This window comes from Euphorbia lathyris, chromosome 7 (genome assembly GCF_963576675.1).
Source record: "Euphorbia lathyris chromosome 7, ddEupLath1.1, whole genome shotgun sequence".
Taxonomy (NCBI): domain Eukaryota; kingdom Viridiplantae; phylum Streptophyta; class Magnoliopsida; order Malpighiales; family Euphorbiaceae; genus Euphorbia; species Euphorbia lathyris.
In genome coordinates this window covers 79,806,229-79,828,029 of record NC_088916.1, presented here as the reverse complement: position 1 = coordinate 79,828,029, position 21,801 = coordinate 79,806,229, and the positions used below count along the sequence as shown (strand labels likewise).

General features: G+C 36.4%; 1 long non-coding RNA gene across 2 annotated transcripts; it reads right to left on the bottom strand.

Annotated features, from left to right (window-relative positions):
- Positions 1-16,219: 16,219 nt before the first annotated feature.
- LOC136234911 (uncharacterized) lies at positions 16,220-21,567 on the bottom strand. Of its 2 annotated transcripts, XR_010691537.1 has the most exons (3): positions 21,317-21,557; positions 17,712-17,953; positions 16,220-16,605 (listed from the first exon to the last, which is right to left on the bottom strand). It is a non-coding gene; the product is annotated as an uncharacterized lncRNA (long non-coding RNA). The 2 variants fall into 2 exon arrangements; XR_010691536.1 differs by lacking the exon at positions 16,220-16,605 and having other exon boundaries at positions 17,765-17,953; positions 21,317-21,567.
- Between the last annotated feature and the right edge of the window lie 234 nt (positions 21,568-21,801).

Below are 21,801 nucleotides of genomic sequence, written 5' to 3'. Positions count from 1 at the left end.
GGTCGAGAGGGCATGATCACACTTTAAAGGAGTGGCTCCTGGAGATCGAGAGTGCATCGTCACTCCATGCCTCTGTACCTCCATGTCAGCATAGACAAGATAAGAAATAGAATTGCTTCTTATACGGTTATTTAGACTTAAATTTGTTCTAGGTTGAAAACGTTAAGAACAAAAATTTACCATTAACTACGTTAGAAGTATATCTACAACAAGTGTTCTAATATCTAACACCGATATGAGATATTAAGGTTGTACTTAGATACGTAGATAAAAGGGGCTTGGATATGCCTTGACCCTCCGATCGCCAAAATCACCCCTATTATGGATAGTTCTTGCTCCCCTATCTTCGGAATATTGAGGTGAGAGTGCAAGATAATGTGGATTTTATATATAGATGTAAAATTGACTTCCTCAACATAACTGTTATGTTACCAAATATTGATATCTAACATTCAATCTGGTAATACAATTACTGGGTTCTTTTTTTGGAATCAAAAGTATTATTAAACTGAAGAATTCACATCCTTAAAAATTACATCATAAAGCCAAACTGGCATTACTGTTGAAACAAAATCACTAGCACTGAAACGTGTGTGCCTAGCCATAAGATGGGCTGCACCGCTCGCTAGACAAGGAATAAATGAAATACTAAAGTCTGGAAAACAATGAAGAATAGATTTACAGTCATGAATTAATGACTCGTACTAAGACAAATCAATACCTTTGGAATTAATTTTATCAGCCACCGTCTTAGTATCCATTTCAAATTCAACGTGTTGATAACCCAGACCGGCCATCACAACAAATTCGGCCTCATTGCTAATGCCTCAATGACCCATGGCTCCTTTATCCCCAAAATCAAGCTACTACTACAACACAAAAAATGTCCGGCGTCATTTTGAACCACTGCTCCCAAAACACACATCCCCTCGATTACAAAAATCGCTCCATCAACATTGCATTTGACAAAATCACTCCTCGGGGCTGCCATAAACTGGGTTCTTATTTTTTAACATCCGTATTTTAAGTGGGTTACTAAATCCAGCCCCAAATTTATACTTCTAGCCCCTGGAATAGACCATACTACCCTTTGCACTAAATTTCAAAAAACCCAAAACCTCTCAAGAACCCTATACGATTTTTGCTCAAATCCGGACAAATTACTGAACCGAATCATGGATGGTGACAGAATTCGTAAAGGAAAAGATAAAATGGTAAGATTTACCGCTTTATTTCGTTGATTTGTAGCTCGAATTGAATCTGTTGGATTTTTGAAAAAAATCGCCGGCATCGCAGTCGGGTGTATGAACATCACGCCCGATCTGCGGTTCGGGCGTATGAGTATCACGTCCGACCAGTGGTGCGGACGTGATAGCCACATGCCCGAATCAGTGGTAGGGCGTGACACTCATACGCCCGGACCACTGATAGGGCGTGATGCTCATACGCCCGCCCAGTGGTTCGGGCGTGATTCCCTTACGCCCCACGCTGTTTTTGTATAAAAAAAATATTATTTAAAATTTTAGTATTTATTTAGTAGTATTTATTTTAGTACAATGTATTATAATTTTATTAATTTAGTGTAATTTATTTATTTTAGTATAATGTATTATAATTTTATTAATTTAGTGTAATTTATTATTATCATTTGTATTAATTTAGTAGTATTTTAGCATAATTTTATAAATTTAGTATAATTTACATTATTTACAATTTTATTAATTTAGTGTAATTTTTTTTTGTAGATGGAGCGGCCTACTAGGGGTGGAAAATCCATCCCGTCATCTGCTCGTCGTCTAGATATGGACGACGAGGATAATACACCACGGCATACGAGATTACGTGGTATAGATATATCTGGTCGTAGGCGGAGAGGGGCTGCGACGGAGCAGGTGAGGAGGGGGCCGATTGCGGATCAGCCCGATATTCATGGATCAGAGGGGGCGATTGATTTTGAGGACTACCTGGATGTGGCAGCCCGGGCAGTGCGACAGTCTGCAGTTGCACATGATCGCGAGGTTGAGGAGAGCGATGAGCAGCCGACCCCGGGGAGACAGCCGACCCCGGGGAGACAGCCGACCCAGCGCGTAGGAGGTCGTTTTGCGAATACATGTATTTTTTTATAATTTTAGTTATATTTATAACTTTAGTATAACTTTAGTAATTTTAGTATATTTATAATTTTAGTATGTTTTATAATTTTAGTATAACTTATAATTTTAGTATATTTTAGTATAACTTTAGTATATTTATAACTTTAGTATAATTTTAGTATAATTTTAGTATATTTATAATTTTAGTATATTTATAATTTTAGTATAATTTTAGTATATTTTAGTATATTTTAGTATAACTTTAGTATATTTATAACTTTAGTATAATTTTAGTATAACTTTAGTAATTTATAATTTTAGTATATTTTTAATTTTACTATAACTTTAGTAATTTATAATTTTAGTATAACTTTAGTATAATTATAGTATTTAGTATAATTTATAATTTATAATTTTAATATAATTTTATAATTTTCAGGGACAAGCAAACGTCCCAAAGCTAGTGAGGACGAGAGCTGGGTAGTTACTGCACCGGTTGATGGTGGTCCCGTTGATGGTTCCGTGATTCCTAGTTTTTTAGGACATGTTGCCTCACGGATGTTGGGAGAGGAGATTCGGTCGTTTCTGACATGCTATAATAGATCAGCAACATGCAAAGATTTGTGTCAGTGGTTTTCTGATGCGTCACCCGAGGTAAACATAATATAGTGTGTCAACATTTATTGTAATTTGTATTTTTAACTATAAACATAAAAAACATTCAGTAATTGTATAAATTGTATATGTGTCATTTTACAGCTGAGGGAGATGATCGAGAGGACTGGTTTGTCTCACCTTCCACATGCCATGTTCAAGAACCTCGACACTCCGCTGTTGACTGCGTTCGTGGAGCGGTGGCAGCCTGATACGAACTCCTTCCACATGCCGTTCGGGGAGATGACTATCCAGTTGCATGATGTGTGGCAGATTCTTTGGATCCCGATCGACGCTCCGATGGTGTCCGAGTCTCCCCCTACTGACTCGCTTCATGCCATGTGCATGATGATGTTTGGGGTGAGTCAGACCGAGCTTCTGTTGCCGACTAGTCATTTATGGGCAGGTGGAGGTGTATTTGTTGGGGCTGTACAGGGGCTTCTCGCCGAGGGTAGGAATGACGCTACTCGGGCCACAACGTGGATGTGGCTTATGCTTGGATCCACTCTGTTTGTTGACAAGAGTGGAGATATGATTAGGCCGGCCCATCTTGCTGAGGTTTACAGTGGTGTCAGCGGGGCAGCTGGACTATCATGTGGGTCTGCTACACTAGCCATGTTGTACCGGCAGCTGGGGATAGCGAGCAGGGGAGACTGTTCAGGTATATGCGGATGTTTGACTCTACTGCAGACATGGATATACGAGTATTTTCCGGTGTTCCGGCCGCATAGAGGAGCTCACTTGATCCCAGCTGACCATGTCCGTGCACTGAGATGGGAGGTCGGGGTACCAGGCAAGACGACCGCTCGACTAGATACCTTTCGTGGGCAGCTGGATCGTATGACGGCGGCAGAGGTATTTTATAAAATTTTAGAATTTATTTAAGTATTATTTATAGTATATTATTATTTTTTTATTGAGTATTACTTTTTTCCAGGTGACGTGGTTGCCTTATGATCCTGTCGCCGATGATGATCGGCTTTGAGTGTCCTACGCCGGTTGGATACGGTGTAGAGACATCGTCGAGCCGTATATGCCCGATCGAGCGCTGCGACAGGTCGGATATATTCAGCATATCCCAGCTGAGCGTATTAGACCTGATAAAGCAGTACGACCATGGAGATCTATCGCGTATAAGCTCACGCATTCCTTAGTCACAGTTGAGGATACGTGGCGGAGATTTCCATCGGCTCGGGGCATTGATCGGAGGAGATGCCGACCCGTTGGCTGTGAGCCTGATTATATGGACTGGTATAGGCGACATTCGCATCCCCATCTCCTTCATGCACCACAGGCTGCACCGGTACAGCATGCTCGCGCCAATAGCGAATTTGTAAGTTTATTATTATTTAATATTATTATTTAGTATTAGTTTATATGTGTTTAATTGTTAATATTTATTTATTTATTAAGTTTTATTTTTTTTGCAGTGGGTTAGCTAGTTGTGGCGTGTCACCCAACTATCGGCTACCCACCGATCTGACGAGGATGTTCCACGCATTAAGAGGGAGATGGATGAGTTTATGGATGCGTGGCGTCGGGCGAGCTGAATTTTTGTTGTAAAAATTCATACATTTTAACACTTTTTGTTGTATATATTATATTTAACCATTTACGTTTATAAATGTTTATGTTTATTAATGTTTATTTTAATTTTTAAGTTTTCTATTTTTATTTGTTACGTACAATTCTGTAGTTACGGGCTTCACGGCCTATTTACGGGTTTCACGAACTATTTACGGGGTTAAAAAGCTTTTTTTTTTACCAATCCGACACGCGGGCGTGTGGATATCACGCCTCACCGCATGGTCGGACGTGATATACACACGCCTCACCGCGTGGTCGGACGTGATAGCCCCACGTCCGACCTTGCGGTGAAGCGTGGGGCTATCATGTCCGACCACGCGGTGAGGCGTGTGTATATCACGTCCGACCACGCGGTGAGGCGTGTGTATATCACGTCCGACCACGCGGTGAGGCGTGATATCCACACGCCCGCGTGTCGGATTGGCAAAAAAAATTAGAAATTCCCCTCTCAAATTCCATGAAAGGGCATTTTCGTCCTTTCACGAGGCTAGGGGTGGGAATTTAGGGCTGGGTTTAACAACACCCTATTTTAAACATCAATTTTATATAAGTTCTTTAACAAATTAAATGTAGAAATAAAAATAACATAGTTTGTAAATAAAAACAAAAATAGTTTAAGGAAAAAATCCAGATTAAATTCAGATGTCAGGAAATAAAATTTTTCTATTTTCTACAGTATGTATGTATGTATGATGTGACAAAGTGGATGGGATTGGATTATTGTTCAAATATTATAGTATAGTATAATTTATGACGTCATAAAATGTGTATGATTGATGATGGGATTAGGGCCCCCCTTTCCATGCATGCGTACCGTACCATCCCATGGTCTGCCATCTATACTATACGGCCTATCAAAAGCTTGTATTTATCCTAAAAAGCATTGCATCTTTCCATCATAATTGTATCCTCAATTTGTTCTACTACCCAAAAAAAAAAAAAAATTCAATTTGAGATTTGTAACTTTTTATGGTTGTATATAAATCTTTAGAATCTTAAATCGGACCGAATACCAACTAAAAAGATCAGAATTGGGTTGAATTTTTTATTGGAAAATTTTGAATAAAATTATATATTAATTTAAATACCAACAGACACCTTCTTTTATGATCAGTCGTAAACAATCATGTTCGTACATGAATATTCGTATCTGTCCGTGTACAGTCGTTTTCATTCGTGAAAAGACATATCATTTCGAGTTCTATTTATATAAAATGGATGGATTGTCAAGTTGAAAGTTGTTGAAGAAATTGTTGAAAAAATTATTTGTTTGTTCCTAATGTTCTTGTTTTCCTACTCCGGTGCTAACGGGTCTACACATAGTTTAAGTTCGTTTGTGTAATCTGTTGTATCCTGAGAGACGATCGTCAATAGCGACGACATCTGTCTTAAGGAAACTGCTAATACAGACCTCAGATTTGTCTAACTCTTTCCTTTTAATTTTTAGTTTTATTGTTCATATGCTTTTCTGTGTTCATTTTGTGTTTTGGTTAATCATATCCAACATTCTTAAGACAGATAGATTATTTTCTTAAGAATCTAACATTCTTAAAACAGAAGTAATTATTTGTCTAACATTCTTAAGACAGATGTAATCGTTTGGACACGGCTGATCATGAAAGGAAGTGTTTGTTGGTATTTAAATTAATACAGTAAAACCTCTATAAATTAATAATGTTGGGACCATAGAATTTTATTAATTTAGAGAGTTATTAATTAATCGATAAATTAATAATTATTAATTTATAGAGTGATTTTAAATTTTTTTAAAAATAAATTTTAAATTACTAATTTAAATAAAGTTTTTGTCTAAAATCAATGAACAAATAAAATTAAATGTGCATTATATAAGTTAATTGAACTTTGAAGTTCATTGTATTTATGTTAAAAATATTCAATGTATCATAGTTAATGAATTACTACATAAATTTATAGGGAGTGTTGTTTCAAACCATACCAAAAATAGGCTTCTCATGAATTTGTCATAACGAATTTAGAGGAAGCAACTACAGAAGAGATTTATGAACTTGAGGGAATGATTGTTCAGCTTGGTTACCGCCATCCAATGGATGTCAATCAAATATTGGATTATCCAAGTGAAATTAATGAATGCTCACAAGTCCAAAGTTTAGAAGAAATTGTGTTGAGCATTATGCAAAATTCAATTAGGGATGAAGCTGATGATGATTCGGTACCTTTGAAACCAGTCACAAGAAAGGAAGCAATTATAGCATCATCCACTCTTTATAATTTTTTTATTACAATTTGACAATGATACCCCGGAACTTTTGAATGCACTAAGAATGGTTAAAGATGAAATTCAACTAGATTTAAATTTCAAGAAAAAACAAAATACTATAGATTCATATTTTGCTAAATTATCATAAGTATATATATCTATATATATTTCTCATATGTATTTGAGAAATTATTAATTTATAGAGGTAATAGTACAATGTATTTATCAAGGGTCGTTCCAGAAAATTATTATCTTATTAATTTATTAAAATTGATCATTTTTTGAACTGGCCCAAGTCGGGACCAGAAGAAATTATTATTTTAAAGAATTTATTAATTTATCGAGTATTAATTTATAGAGGTTTTACTGTATATAATTTTATTCAAAATTTTTCAACACCTTTAACTTAATTAAGTATAATTTTAGAGATTTTTAAATTTATAATAATATTGAATAAATATAACGGAGATTAGAATCACATCAAATATCTAGGAAAAAAAATCCAGAACCGGATTGATCCGTTTACTTTTTCTTTAGAACCGAACTAAATTATACTATTTATTTTATTAGATATAATTTTGGAGATTTTAAAATCCTTGAATTGTAATGGACCGTACTCATACCTAGTTGTATCACATATAATCAATAATACAATTCGGTCCTAAAAAAAATCAGAATCCAATTTAAATCTTTTTAATCGACATCCCAAATCGAAACTAAATCCAAAGAAATTGTTTGGATGATGATATTTGAAGGTAAGTGAGGTTAAATGTAATTAGATAACCTTATTTGTTTGGAGGTGTAATTGAAGAGGGATAAATACATCCATGGCCACTGAACTTTACCCATTTTAACATTATGAGCACTGAACTTCAATTCTTAACGGTATGACCACTGAACTTTACACTTTTTTAATATCGGTGACCATTCAATTTTAACTAACTCCTCAAAATGATCGTTAACGACCTCAAAATGAAAATATTCAAGAATTAAAGTTGTTCAGAATGACATTTACCATGAAACCACATTTTTTATTTTCCAAAATCACATTTTTTGGAGCTTTCTCTCTCTAAAAGTTTACTTTCTCTATTCTAACCAAACAACACCTAAATAACCTCGAAACGAAAATTTTCAAGAATTAAAGTTTCTTAGAATATCATTAATTCTTTGATTTTTTTATTTTGAGGCCGTCAACGGTCGTTTTGAGGTGTTGAGTGGCCACTGGTGTTAAAAAGTGTAAAGTTCGGTGCCCATAATGTTAAGAATTGAAGTTCAATGGCCACAATGTTAAAATAGTAAAGTTCAGTGGTCATGGGTGTAATTTACCCAATTGAAGAGTATAGTAAATTAAGGTATGTGACGGTAAATTTTGGATAATTTTCTTTACACCCCAAATTAGAGGAGAATCATGGTACATAACTTTTTTTTTTTCCGAAATTACCATTTATTTTATTTATATAAATGAAATGATATAAAAATAATTATATATATATTTACATTATTAAATCATCACTTACCTTACCTTCCATCCGAACACAACAAATTATTTCATACAACTCACTTACTTCATCTTACAACTACTTTACTTTAATTACACTTTATCCAAACAAAGACCTAAAGTAAATCTCAAGAATTATATAAAATAAAGTTAAAATTTGATTCAATAATAAAAAAAAAAAATCTAACAATTCACTCCAATTCTTGATTTTTTTATATGATACTAGAAGGTAAGAAAATCTCCAAAATTCATACTCAACCTTAAATAAATAAATTATTATATTATTATCTATTTACATGCAATTCCTTTTTATATAAAAGGCTTAATACATCATTTGTGCCTGAACTTGTTCAAAAAGCTTGATTGGCTCCCTGAACTTTCAAAGTATCTCAATAGCCCCCTGAACTTGCATAAAATGTCTAGTTAGCCCCCTGAACTTGCGTAAAATGTAATCAATTGATCACTCGGTCGTAAAAAAGTAAGTTAAATACGGAAGATGTATTCCACGCATCTTAGAATGTTATTACATAGTTAAAAAATAGATTAAAAATGAAGTTATTACTTATTCAACTATACAACTTGTCTTCCCTAATATTAGAACTGCATACCCTGATTTTGGTCGTTTTACTTTTTTTAAGACTCGTACAATACATCTTCCGCATTTAACTTATTTTTTTACGACCGAGTGATGAATTGATTACATTTTATACAAGTTCAGTGGGTTAACTGAACATTTTATGCAAATTCAAGGGGTTATCAGAATACTTTAAAAGTTTAGAGGGCCAATAAAGCTTTTTGGACAAGTTCAGGAGGCAAATGATTTATTAAGCCTATATCAAATGTCAGATATATTCATTATATGAAAAAAAAACACAAATACAACACAAAAACACGAAAATTATTAGAAGGAATAAAGTTATATTACGACTTAACTCTCTGAATTTGGTTCAAAAAATCCGATTGATCCCTAAACTTATAAAGTATCTTTTTGACCCTCGAATTTATTTAAAATGATAAGATTAGCTCTCTAAATAGAATATAAATAATTGGGGATGAAAAAAACAAAATGTAATTGGGAATCCACTGATCATTCAATGACTAGGAAATCTGTGAGAAATTATTAGAGAATTTCTTGGAAACCAGAGTGCTCTATGTATTATAATTTATAATAGAGGAGGCCCAATCCTTTATCCTGCCATATTTTGGCTTTATATGACACATTTTTATAATCAAATTACAGGAATTATATTATTAAAATAAGAACTAGTTCACTCACTTTTTCCAAGTGAAAAAAAAATCTAAATTTTGGTGCCGTCTGTGCAATTTACCCCGCATATAATACAAGATCAAAACATCAAAATTTATTAATTAAACCTCTAATATTTCAATTTATTACATTAAACTATTTATAATTTCACACATTTAACTCCAAAGGAAAAAAATAAATAAAATCAGTTTTGAATATAACATTCAATTAATTTCATTTTATTTGAAAAGCTTATTTCTTATTCGTAAAAGAAATTAAATAAAGAGTATGTGAAAATATTTTCATATTATTTTTTTGTCTTTCTTTTCTTTTTCAAATCTGTCTTCTCTTTCTGAGATCTGTTTTCTTTCTTTCAGATCTATTCAGATCTATCCTCTCTCTCTCAGATCTGTCTCTCTTCTCTTTTTCAGAGCTATCTTCTCACAAGTCACCAAGTACCACCGTAAGATCAGGTTTGTTGATCATCAAGTCGTTGGATATGCAATTTCATATTCCAGGAAGAAATACAATTTGACATTTGCAACTGTTAAGGAAAATTAGAAGAAAAACTAAAACCTTCCTAAAAACTCCAAAACCTTCCTTACTAAATTATAAATCAATTATAGCAAGAAAAGGAAGTATCCTATAAAGTTATGGAGATTAAAATCTGCCTAAAAAGACTCCAAAACCTTCCTTACTAAATTCCAAATCATTTAGGAATCACTCTTTATCCACCATGGATTATCTAGATAACTACCTCGGTATAGAGGTTCTCTTTAATCCAAAGGCCCCTTTTCATAATTCGCAATCGCGTATCCCGCAACCACAGATTGCTTCGATTTCACAGGATCCTTTGAGAAAGCCTAATTTGGCGGTGCAGGGCAGGTCATTTACGAAGGTCCTTGCTGGGAATCTGGATCCGACTCCTTGCTCGTCTGCTGTGATTTCTGATATTGGCGGTCTTCGGTCGGTTAGAATTTCTCAATCTGCCTATGATAGGCGTGCGGCCCTTTGCTCCTCATCTCTGATTGGCAGGTTAATCTTAAACAAAGGAGATGCCCCATGGAAGGTTCTTTCTCTTAAGGAAACTTTAACAAAGGTTTGGGGTTTGAAGGATTCTTGGCGACTGATATCTATCGGGAGAGGCTTTTTTCATGTGGTTTTGGGATCCCAAGAGATCAAGAATCAGTTGTTAGCGCGGGGCATTATCAATACTAAGCCAGGTACTTTCCGTTTGCAACCATGGGTTCCGGACTTTGACCCCTATGCTGAGAAGTCTACAAATGCTTAGGTTTGGGTTAGATTATATTCTCTTCCATGGGAGTATTGGGATCCTCAAATTCTTTCAGATATTTCAAAGGGTATTGGAGGGCTTATACGATTTGATAATACCACTCTTGAAGGTGAGTTTGGTCATTATGCTAGAATGTTAATTGATGTGGATTTGATGAATGAGCTTCCTATTAAAATGGGTATTGAGAGAGAAGAAAAACAAATTTGGATTGATGTGGTGTATGAGAGATTACCAAGCTTCTGTAAAGTTTGTTCAAACATTGGCCACATGGCTTATGACTGCAGGAAAAATAAAAAACCATTGGAAAAGGTTCTAAAGGCTCCGGTTATTGAAAAAAAACGTACAATGGTTTCACAGGAGAGGAAGTTTGTGAAAAAGCCTAATGCAATTCAGACCGAGGTGCCTGTTCAACATGCCACTTCACGGATTGTTTCTGAGCTTAGGCCTCCTGTTGATACTGGTTGTGTGGTGGAGGTTGTTCTACCTGGCAGCCCGCAACTTAGGAAGGAGGATGAATTCAGTTGTGATAAAACTGATAGGCCAGATTCACCTGGAATGGACAATATTCTCACTAGATATGAGGGAGCTGATTCAGCATCTGAATCATCATCCCGTACTAAATCCTGGGCTGATATGGCAGAGGATGATGACAATAGCTGGAACACAGTTAGCACTAAGAAAGTAAGGCGGAGGGAAAAAATTATGACAACAACGGAGAATTTGCCAGCTCGAAACAAACGAGCCAGTAAACCTCCGGTCCGTTTTAAATGATCTTTCTTTACTGGAATTGTAGGGGTATTCTTAATAGGGATACTCAGGGTTACTTGCATCATTTGTGTTCTCTTCATAAACCGGATTTTCTTTGTTTAGCTGAGCCTATGGTGGAGTTCAGTTCTGTTAATGAGGCCTTCTGGAGAAGGCTTGGTTTGTCTTTAATTGCTATGAACAATAAGGAGCTTCCAACTCTATGGGTTTTTGCAAAGATTAATTCTTCCATGGTTACCAATATTTGTTTCAGACACGAACAATTTGTTATTCTGAGTTTGTCTAATTTAAATACTTTTGTCTGCTTTGTTTATGGGAGCATTTGGGCAAATAGACGTGTCACTATGTTTGATGATATTTTGGCTCATCAAAATAGGTTGAATGGGCATTGGGTGCTTCTTGGAGCTTTTAATTCTGTCCTTGGATCTCATGAGAAATCAGGACGGGCTCCTGCTTTGCGTCCTTGTAGGGAGTTTCGTGATTTTATTGATTCTGGTTCTTTTGTTGATGGTCCTACTCATGGGGCCTTCTTTACTTGGTCTAATGGTAGGTCTGGCTCTGCGCGGGTTGAATGTCGTCTGGATAGAGTTTTATTATCTGCTTTATTCTCGGACTTCTGGGAATCGATTTGCAGTTTGGCTTTGCCGCGACATCACTCTGACCATTGCCCTTTGATGTTTAGCTGCTCCAAGGGGAATCGCCCTATCTCATTTAAAAAATCTTGTTTTTTTGAACATGAAGAGATGAAGAAGCCATTGCAATTGCCGGAAATACTAAGCCCACTAAATGCACAAAAATGGAGGGTAAATTGTTGAGAATTGTCATCGAATGGGGCACCTCAATTTAATATTTGTACCTATTTTTTTTCTTCTAATTCGAATTTTTATTTCATTTTTATATTATTATATTTCGATTAGAATAGAATATTCTATATCTATAATTCTTAATTATATAATATATTAGTAGATTCTATAGCCCTATCTCTAGATTCAGATTTCAGTCTATGTGGATTCTGCATCTGGGGATTAGGGAGGTGATTGCTGATTTTTGGAATGGAATGCATCCTAGCTTACCTCCTATGCAAGCTTTATGCGATAAACTCAGGCGACTTCGGCCGGTGCTTCGTCACTGGAATAAAGTGGTTTTTGGTAACATTGATATGTGTCTCACTGATGCTGAGACGGATCTGGCCCGTGTGCAGGCAGAAATCTCTGAGAATGGGTTTACTCCTGAACTACATCATGAGGAGATGAATGCTCATGCACACTTGGATAATATTTTGCATAGAAAGGAGGCTTTTTTGCGTGACAAGAGCAGAGTTAGATGGCTTAAGGAGGGAGATCGAAATACCAGCTTCTTCCATCGTATGGCATCTATTCGAGCTGCTGCCTCTGGGATTTCGGTGCTTCAAATTGAGGATGAGCTGGTCTTTAATCCGAATCAAATTGGGACGCATATTGATGAATTTTATTCAAGTCTTTTTAAAAATGACGAGGTCTTACCGCAGAATTATGATCTAGTTTATGAGGTTGTTCCACATCTTGTCTCTGACTTGGATAATGATTTGCTTACTCGTTGTCCGGATATGAATGAAGTTCGTATGGCAGTCTTTGCCATGGATAGCAGTAGTTCTCCTGGACCTGATGGGTTTTCTGGGGTCTTTTTTCAGTCTTTTTGGGATATTATTGGTGCTGATGTGTTTGCTGTTGTCAAAAGCTTCTTTATGAGTGGCATGATACATCCTGGCCTGTGCTCCAGTATTATGGTCCTTATCCCGAAGGTGGAGGGTGCGATATCTCTTGATCAGTATAGGCCTATTGCAATGAGCAACTTTAGTTATAAAATAATTGCAAAAATTTTGGCTGATAGACTCGCTTCTATTGCATCTCGCATTGTTTCTCAGAATCAATTTGGATTTATTCCTGGACGAAGTATTCACCAATGCATTTCACTTGCTTCTGAAGGCACTAATATGCTTCGTAAAAAGTGTTTTGGAGGGAACTTAGCCTTGAAGGTTGACATCAGGAAAGCTTTTGACACTTTAAATTGGAATTTTTTACTTGCCGTGATGGACGCTTTTGGTTTCTCTATTCAATTCAGAGACTGGATTCTGAATGTTTTATCTGCATCTCGGATTTCAATTTTGAACAATGGAGCCATTAGTGGATATTTCAGATGTTCAAGAGGGGTTCGACAAGGCGATCCGCTGTCTCCTATATTGTTTGGTATTGCCGAGGACTTTCTTAGTCGTTGGTTGCTTCACCTCGTGGATACTGGGCGACTTGATCCAATGCAATATACTTCTGCAAAGGTGTTTCCGACTCATTTATTTTATGCCGATGACATTCTTCTCTTCTGCAGAGCCTCTTCGAGTAATCTAGTTGTTATTAAAGGTGTATTTGAGTTGTATGGATCTATCTCGGGTCAGTGTGTTAGTTGGAACTAATCTGAATTATTTCTGGGCTCCTTTGTTTCTTCTGGACGTGGTAATCGTCTTGCTGATATTATTGGTATTTGTCAAGGGTCTGTTCCATTTCGCTATCTTGGAGTCCCTTTGTTTTTTGGTTTACCAAAGACACGACATCTGACTAGTTTGATGGATAGGGTGCTTGCTCACTTTGCTAAATGGAAAGGGCATTGTTTGTCTATGTCTGGGAGAGTGGCTCTGGTAAATTCTGTAATTACTGGTAGCTTCATTCACTCTTTTAGCATTTATAAGTGGCCCTCTGCGCTGCTTACACGTATGACTAGGCATATGAGGAATTTTATTTGGTCTGGGTCCATTAATTGCAAGAAGCTTGTCACTGTCCCTTGGAAAATTTGTTGTCAAAACTTCAAGGATGGAGGTCTTGGAATCAAGAATCTATCTATTCTAAACAAAGCGTTGAATGGAAAGATGGCTTGGGGTCTTCTTCAAGAAAAGTCTCTCTGCTTTAACTTACTTAGAACTCGTTTTCTCAATAAAGCGGGACAGTCACGACATTATATCATGAATTCTTCTATTTGGGGCTCGATAAAATCCATTTATTCTGAAGTTGAGCATCACTGTTTTTGGTGGATTGGTCAGCACTCTGAACTTAATTTTTGGAATGGGGCCTGGATGCGTCCTTCACTGGCTGCACAGGTTGGCCTATCTGCTAGTCAACAGCGTCGTTGTTTTGATTTGGTGGAGGATTATTTGGATGGTAATAATTGGCACAATCTGCCCGTGTTACCTGCGGATGTGAAGAATAGATTGCGGAATATTAGGCGGGGTAGGGACGATGTTGATATTTGTGTTTGGAAGCCTGCTACGAGTGGGGTTTTAACTGTTAAGCTCTTGTACACTTGGCTTAGATTTCCTCCTACTCAACAGCCTTAGAGTCGTTTTTTAAGGTGTCAAAGTGTTCCTCCTGCACACTCGCTTATTGGATGGCGGGCTTATCTTGGGTATTTGCCAACACATGATCAGCTTCAGTTGCGTGGCTGTCAAGTTGTTTCTCGTTGCAGTTTGTGCTTGTTAGATTCTGAAACGTTGGACCACCTTTTTGTCTCCTGTCGGTTTTCCAAATTTATTTGGCATGGTGTTAGCTCATTGTTTGGAAGACGAATTAACACAGACTCGACTCTTAAGAATCTAGTTGATCATGCTGTTATTCAACGTTTCAGTACTCAAATCGCTGATTTATGGGCGGCTGCAATTGTTAATACAATTTGGGCTCTATGGCTTGCTCGTAATAGGTCCATTTTTAAGGATGAGAGGGTTGATACTTCCATCACGCTGAGACGGATTTGGGGAGCTGTTCGTGAATCTGCTCACACTGGACGGGGCTCCGTTTGGAATTCGCTAGTTGAACTTCAAATCTTAGGTGAGCTCGGGATTGAAAAGCGTCTTGCTAAGGCTCCGCACATTACTCCGATTTTTTGGCAACCACCTCCGAGGGATTGGATTAAGATCAATACTGATGCGTCTGTCATGGGTGCTCCTGGTCCTGCGGGTTGCAGAGGTATTTATCGCTCGCATACTGGCATGTGCCTTGGTGCGTTTGCCTTTCCGATTGAAAGTTCCTTTGCTTATCTTGCTGAACTATCTGCTGCTATTTACGCCATTGACATGGCTATCAGCAAAGGTTGGCGGAAAATTTGGCTTGAAAGCGACTCAATGTATGTTGTGCAGATGTTCAAATCTAAATCTTGTTCGGTCCCTTGGTTGCTTAGACAAAAATGGTTCAATTGTTTAAATCAGACCGATTCTGTGGCTTTTGTGGTCTCTCATATTTTTCGTGAAGGAAATCATATTGCGGATTCGCTTGCAAATTATGGACGGACGGCAACAGCTTCGACTTGGTGGGATGTTGTCCCAGATTTTTGTGGATCGGTCTTTTTTCATGATCGTGTAGGACGTTGCGTTTATCGCTTTTCCTAATTCTTTAGCTTCATTTTATTCTTTTTTCTTTTTGTATTATGACATTTATTTACTCTTTTAATAAATTTGGTTCGGGGCTTTTTTGGGTCTGTGGTGGGGGTGCCAGCATAGCTGGGATGTCCGCCGCTTACCCTTCCTCGCTAACCAATCTTTAATAAAAAAAATTAATTTCATTTTATTTGAGTTCGAATTACAGTTTTTACAATTTTTACTTAGAAATGTAAAAAACTTATTAAAAAATACAAATAAAATAAATTACATTTTTTAATTTGGCATTGTATGGTTATAATTGATAAAAAAAAGCTCGAAATATCAGTAGCTTAATCAACAAAAATAAAATTATAGAATGAAGGGTCAACAAGGCCCTAAAGTTAACAACTGAGATTATTAATCGAGATTTAGATATTAACTCAATTGCAAAATTAATATATTTGATTTTTTTTTTTTAAGAAAAATGTCATATATTAATAAAAAGTACATATACATCATAACAAGTAAGAGAAATAAGACCTCTTACCCATATAGGGTAAGACCAGTACAAGATCCATAAAATTGAAAAAAATAGACTACAAAGAGTAATAAAAACAAACAAATGTACAAATACAACAAAAATAAGAATCATATCCTTCTCGTAAGTCGAATCCCGTTGAAAAAACATTGTAGTTTATTCTTCTCATTGAGGCTCTTTCAGACGTTCGGATCTGAGTCCTTTCTTTTTTGTAACCACGTAGATCTCTACATCTACGGATAAGATGAACTTTTTCCACTCTTGCTAAAGATCGGAAATAGAATAAACAAAAGAAGTATAGCTAGCAAGTGTAGATCTGACGGAAAAAGAAGTTCGATAAGGAATATGGACTTCAAACTAAAAAGAAAAAGTAGATATGAAGCTAAAATCTAACTCTAAAACATAAATGGGAGAAGGAAGAAAGTATTCTTGATCAGTTGAGCCGCGACAATAATGATGGCGGGGAGCTGAAAAAATGGATACTTAAAAAGAAAAAGGAGGTAGAAGCTTTGCAAAAGTAGAGAGAAGCTTTCTCTCACTAGAACTTGGCACAAATCTTGAGTATATATAATATTTGATCAATTAACATCAGATTTTATAAGTTTGTCTTAAAACTGATTATATTTATACTAATTTATCAAATATTGCTAATTTCATAGTTGAATTCCGGGGCGGAATCGGGGGGTTGGGTGGACTCGAGCCCAGGCAAGCTACCGGAAAATTGAGAAAAAAAAAATTTAGTAATGGTGTCTGGTAATATTTTGGAGAGAATTATATTGACTTTATTTAGTATTATTTCAATGTTTAAAGGTAGATGAAATGGTTAAGGATACATACTTCTATTTGAGAGGTCATATATTCAACTCCCTCCAACCTCATTTTCTTTTAAAAAGTTTTTATTTATTTTAGTTTTATTTTTCAATAATTATAAAAACATTTTACCATTATTAATTAATTTAAATGGACTCTTTATTTTTATTTTGATAACTATTTTGAATTCATTTTTAATGTCTTTACCATTAAAAAAAAGTGAACATATTTAATATTCATTTTTATTATGTTTTTACCATTAAAAAAAGTAAACATGTTTAATTTTCTTTTAGTTCAATGCTAGTTTCTAAAAAAAATAATAACATTTTTACAGTTTTAACACGTTGGGGGCTAAAAAAAATTTGCCTAGTCCTAGCGGACTGGACTTTGAAAATTTACCGTCAACCGCACGGTTAATTTCGAATTTTTTTTTTACGTTTTGAATTTTTTTTTTACTGATATGTTTAAGCCTCGAGTCATCTGGGGTCCTGATTCCGCCACTGGTTGAATTCATATCTAAACTTCGATTTAGACTATATGAAAATGTGCAACTTTAGAGATCGCTTGACCCTTAATTCCAAACGAAAATATACGGTTTGAAAATGACCTGACCTGAGCTGAGCAGAACCAGAAGAGAGCACACCTTCAACATTATGATCAGTTCATTGATGAGAAAAGGCAGCTTTGATTTACTTGACAGGGAGCAAGTTTTGAGCAGAAAATATCCAACAAAAACTTCTTTCATTGAAGCTTTCATTCATAAACTACCTACTCATCCAGGTCCTAAGTTGAGGATTATTACATGGACAATCATACAAGAAAGAGTAAAAATCCACCTACAAAATCTTACACCCCTGCACCAATAGAATAAGTTGAAGTTAGTAAGTTATTTGGGTGAATTGTAGCAGAAAAATGAGAAGATTCTCAAACTTCAACAGAAAAAAGAAACTAAACCATAGTTGTCAAAACGAGATTCGACTCGTCAATCGAAATCCACGATTCATCGAATTGTAAGATTCAGTTCAAATTCATAAATATTATAAAAAAATAAAATATTTACCATGTTGAACTCAAAATATTATCAAATATTAGTCTAGAAATGCAATTTTAATGTAAAAAAAGAAAAGAAATCATATCAACCAAGTACTTACAATTTAATCTAATGCAAATACAATCCTAATAAAACTAATTTACAAATCGGACTCTGTTTAATAACTTAGTGGAGATGGAAGTTTGAGCTTCTTACTCTTTTAACTTGCTAAATAACAATCGGACTAGAGGATAGTGGATTTAGTAGTTAGTGTTGTTGAAGTTTTTGATGAAGATCCGACTCGAAATAGAGCTGAATCAAAACGTATGATTCGAATCGCGAATCGTAAAATTCTGTTACAATTTAGATTAACCTATAGATTCGACTCGAAATCGTACGATTCCATTTGTGAACTAAGATTCTAACAACAGTGAACTAAACTGCTATCAATTTATTGCTATGTTGCAATGAAACTTTTAATTTATAGAGTTTCACGTTTCGATACTCTCTGAAACTTCAGGTTTTGTAATTTAAAAATACTGGAAACTTGTTTCTTAAAATTTGGAAAATAATTTCCTATAGTGTTTTCAGAAGTGGATCCATGCTAATCACATGTTCATTAAATCCCTAATATTTCTAAATTATCTTCTATAAACTTTCACAACCTCTATTATGTAATTTTTTTTGATGCATTATATATAAATTAAGCATACAATTGTATAATTTTAAAATTCATAGACATGTCCATATATTTTCGTTATGGCAGCCAGTTGGAATGGTTTGAAGGTTCAGACAGCAGAAAACGTGGTTAGCACTATGTCACACTTGCAAAACTTAGCACTATGACTATCGTTGGGGCCAAGGGCGGAGACAGGGGGTGCCAAGTGTAAGGGGGGGAGTTTGGCCATAGGCAAACTCAACCCTATTGGCAAGCTGTGTGGCGTATGGAGCATATCAACGTACGCGGACGGGAGGACCCGAGTTGGTATAAGAAACACTATAGGGTGACAGGGGCTACCCGGGCGTATGGATCTCCGCCGCCCCCGGAGTCAGTAATCGGTACTGGCTTAAGTGATCCACCCTAGTCTGCTAGAGACTAGGAGAGTCGGGCATACGTCCTTCAGGAAGGAAGGCGGATGTCTCCGTAGGGTGGAACCCTACGGACATTATGGGGGCCGGTGAGTGCCCCATAGTGCGAGCCCATTCTAGGGCGAGGCTCGCCCCACAGGGAGACCCTTCCGGGACGGAATACCGACAGAGGCATTGACGGGACCCTTCGGTAGGAGTTGGCTGGCCGAGACTTGGGGAAGTCGAGGCGCCACACGGGGCTTTGGCTCGACACCGAGTTAGCCCCGTGACACCAAGGGGGGCCTCTGGAATCACCCCTAGCAGCGATAGTTCCGACCGACCCCTGTCTCCATCGAATTGAGGGTTTGGGGTGCAAGATGGCCCCCCAAAAGTATCGGCTGAAAAAAGTCATAAGTATTTGCAGCACAAAAAAAAAAAAAAAAAACTTTGTCACACTTGCAAAACTTAGCATGACTATCGTTGTGGCCAAGGGCGGAGACAGGGGTGCCAAGGGGGCCTCCGGCTTTGGAATCACCTGTCTCCGTCAAATTGAGAGTTTGGGGTGCAAGATGCCCCCCAAAAGCATCTGCTGAAAAAAATTTAGCTGAGAAAAATGTAAAATGAGATTGAAAAAAAAAAATTGCCCCAAAAAAGGTGCAGTTACTAGTTAGTGTAAAATTGGCTCCGGCGATGTAATCCTGTATTCGCCACTGGTTGTGGCAGTATGATACAGGGCTCCTATAGCCATCAAAGCTAATGGCAAGCTTTAACATCAGCCATACACCCCGAACAAACCGCAACCAACTGCCAAGCTGATATGTTAATTGCGTGTCCTATATGTAAGTCTAGATACAAGCAAGAACTCATGAATAGTAATAACATCAACAATTATAACGTAATAGAAATAAACAGAACTTAAAGTGTTGCCTATTAGCTGTAAAAGACGTTTAGAAGCTTCAAAGGGATTTTTCCTCAGAACAATGCCTTTTGAGGAAAATTCCTTAAGTGAGGAATGGTTAAAAAAATTTCGCGCCTAATAATCTTGTCTAGGTTGTCAGAGTGCGTACAAAACTGGTGTTCAAAACACAAGTTTCAAATGCAAAAACCAGGTTCACTGACAGATGTTGTTTCCTTGAGAAAGTTGCAACAACTGTTCTAACACCGGTGTTTGAAACACTGGTGTCAGATGTAATGCGTGTTAGATATTGACATCTAATACAAAACCCGATGATTGAACCATCGGGTTATTTGTATTCAGGACAGATCCAGGCGGAGTCGGACGGGCCTCGAGCACATAATAGTCACTGGAAAACTCTATTAAACCTTTATATGGAGCTATAATTTTTTTAGAGTAGATGATTGAACCATCGGGTTATTTGTATTCAGGACAGATCCAGGCGGAGTTGGACAGGCCTCGAGTACACACTAGTCACTGGAAAACTCTATTAAACCTTTATATGGAGCTATAAATTTTTAGAGTAAATGCACCCAAAAAATTTCAATTGAGCATCCCTTATCACTGAATCCTGGATCCGGCATTGTGTGTATTTGTACGCCCTCTAACATGGTTAAAATTAGCATTACAATGGGATTTTTTTAACTAAATAATGCTTATTCTGAGGAAAAATCTGGTTCAAAGTGAAGCTCAGCCACAGGAGAAGCTGTCATCTAGGATTGCCAATAAGAGATTCTATTTAACTATTATAAGGAAAAGTTGCGAAGCCGAGGCCCCAAATTTTAATTGGCTTCAATTTTATCCATTTATTCAACAGAAAAATCTAGATTAGTCTTACTAATTCTCCATTCTCGAAATTCACACTTGTTGTGCAAACTGTATGGTAAATCAGTGAGTGTTCTATTAAAATTCAGATAATTGAAGTAAAACTTGAACATCCAGGCCTAAATCCAATCTATAATGTTTGCGATTCAATACAATGTAGAGCTGAATCTATTCAAGCAAGTATCGAAATCAAGGCTCCCTCCGATTATAATTTATAGAAAAGAAAAGTCATGGATATTCATCATTTAAACTCACAAACGATACATGATCAAAAATTGAAACCTAAATCCTAAGCACGAAAGGAATACTTATCGAAGTGGAGAATAAAGAAATACGAACCAGGAAGAACAAAGCCTAATTGGATCTTATTTGGGCGGTTTGTTTTCCTTAGAAGAACCATATCGAGGCGGAGAATAGATCAGAGTCGCCACCATCGCTCCCGGAAAAATCACATACACAGCAAGCGCAGCCACTTTCGCCAGCAACGGCTCTCCTCTCATTATCGCCATTTTCAACTTTTCCTGCTTCGACTCGCCGGAACCTAATAAAAACACAGTAACCAGTGAATTACTGTCACGTACCAAAATAGTTCTAACGATTTTTGTTGGGAAGTACTAATTTAGGCTCCATGTTCAAAATAGCTTAACTTTTACAACATAATATCAATTTAGACTTAACGTTTATAATATAGCATCAATTTAGGTTTTACGTACAAAATAGCACCAATATAGATTTAACGTTTACAAAATAATACGAATTTAAGCTTAACGTTTACAAAATATATACAATTTAAGTTAAACGTCATAATTAAATTAGTCATTATA